This window comes from Anthonomus grandis, chromosome 4 (assembly GCF_022605725.1).
Source record: "Anthonomus grandis grandis chromosome 4, icAntGran1.3, whole genome shotgun sequence".
Lineage (NCBI taxonomy): Eukaryota > Metazoa > Arthropoda > Insecta > Coleoptera > Curculionidae > Anthonomus > Anthonomus grandis.
The window spans coordinates 13,174,383-13,176,847 of record NC_065549.1 but is presented as its reverse complement, the minus strand read 5'-3'; positions in this window follow the sequence as shown (position 1 = coordinate 13,176,847).

Below are 2,465 nucleotides of genomic sequence, written 5' to 3'. Positions count from 1 at the left end.
GAATTTCTTATCCAAGTTGCCTGCCCATTTGCTAAGAGGTCATACGAGCTCGATCACACAAGGGTTTTGTTTTTTGACTTGATGTAAAAATTATAGTCAAAGCTGTTATGAAACTTTAAGGGATGCAATAGATGTTGCGTGAAACAAAGAAGTAACCAAAACTTCGGCAGACATGTCTAGAAATATGCTCTACCTTAAAGGGTACGAGTTCTACATCGCAAGCAAACTCTCGTGAGAGAGGTTATTCTAATTTTAACAACTGCGCAAATAATGATAGGTACAATGGCATTGGTTCTAATAATAACAATTTTTGCAAATTCGCTGTCTTTATTTTCAGATCTTTCTGCAACCCAGAAATATAGTTACTAATGGAATCAAGTGCCAGACGTATTATCTTAATATCTTTCTCTGCAAGGATAGAAATCCATGCATTATCCGTGGTCTTAAAATCAAACTCAGCCTCGCCCCAAGGTGAAGAAGCCGCTAGAAACCTAACGCTATTTAATATTAAATAAGTTAGAATCCAGATAATGAAGTATGTACTATTATAATCCCAGAAACATTTTGATAAAAAAAAAGGCCAGCAGAAGCTTGCCAAAAAATAATTAACGCAAACGATAATGCACTGCGAAACACTTTTAATCCTGGAAGATTTACTTACGTTGCTTGATCTGATGTAAAAACAACATTTCGTTAAAGTTTAATAATAAGTTTTTTAAGCAGAGAGATAGATTGGCAATGGGCTCTTGCTTGTCTCCTTTCTTAACTCAAACAAATCGTAAAAAATTACAAAGCTCGCGTTTTTTCGGGTAATATATGCTTAAGCACGAGGTCCAGATTTTTGGAGCATTGAGTACCTTCCTATTTAGTACGAAACTAGCAATCAATGTGGTTGTATGTATATTTGGAACTGGCTTTGCATTTTATTTGCACGTGGCATCGTAAAATATACCAGGGTGGTCCCAGAAGTACCCGGCCTGACCTAGAGATGTCGGTCGTAGTTTGAAAAATATCAGTGTATTAGAAAGTATACAATCTATAAAGCATATGTTTCAAGTTTATAGACGCCACGTTGTTTAGTATTTGTTTGGCAGCCATCAATAGTGAACGTTTTCAGTGAATTTGTGAAAATGGAGAAAATTGGTCATCGTTATGTGACAATACTTTTATTTGAAAGGCCTCAGCCCAACCAATATAAAAGCTGAACTGGATTCTACTCTGGGTGAGTCTGCTTCTTCGTTAACAATAGTAAAATATTGGGTAGCAGAGTTTCAACGAGGCCATACGAGCTGCCAAGACGAGCATCGCAGTGGTCGGCCAAATGAGCTGACGACTCCAGAAATTTTAAAGAAAATTCACAAAGTGGTACTGGATAATCGTCGACTGAAAGTGCGCGAGCTAGCGGACATAGTTGGCATTTCAAAAAGTGCGGTACATCGCATATTAACTGAAAATTTTGACATGAGAAAGCTATGTGCAAGATGGGTGCCGCGTTTGCTCACACTCGAGCAAAAACAGTGTCGTGAAGATGTTTCAATTGAGTGTTTAGCGAAATTTAATAGCAACAAAGCAGAATTTTTGCGTCGTTTCATAACCATGGATGAAACATAGGTCCATCACTTCACACCTGAGACAAAAGAACAATCAAAACAATGGACTCAAAAGGGAGAACCGGCTCCAAAGAAGGCGAAAACCGTTTCCTCTGCAGGCAAGGTCATGGCGTCGGGTTTTTGGGATACGCGAGGGATATTTTTCATTAACTATCTTGAAAAAGGTAAAACTATCAACGGCAAGTATTATGCAAACTTATTGCAACGTTTGAGCGAAATCAAGCAAATACGGCCGCATTTGGTTAAGAAGAAAGTGTTGTTTCATCAAGACATTGCACCAGCTCACAAATCTGTTATTGCAACAGCCAAAATTAACGAATTAAAGTTTGAATTGCTACCTCATGCACCCTAGTCGCCAGATTTAGTCCCCTCAGATTATTTTCTGTTTCCAAACTTAAAAAACTGGCTCAGTGGTTAAAGATTTTCCAACGATGAAGAAGTGATGTCTGCAGTTAATGCCTATTTCGAGGCGCAAGATAGTTCTTATTATAAAAAGCGTATCAAACTTATAAAACATCGCTGGGAAAAGTGTATAGAGCTGAAAGGAGATTATGTTGAAAAATAATTAAATTTTCTTTCCAATATTTTCGTGTTTTCTTTCTTGGGTCGAGTACTTCTGGGACCACCCTCGTACGTATGTTAGTAATAGCATTAGTATAGAAAATTTGTTTCTTTTTTGGATATTGAACGGGATATTGTTGGTAAGCCTTAGATTTTCTCAATAATTATCTATATCTAATGTAGAAAAGCTATATCAACATGGCTTGGGAGCCGAAAAAATCTTTGACTGATTCAGAAGTTCAAAACGAAATTCAGCACGTCATGAATCTGCACATGAGCCCTTTGAAGACAATG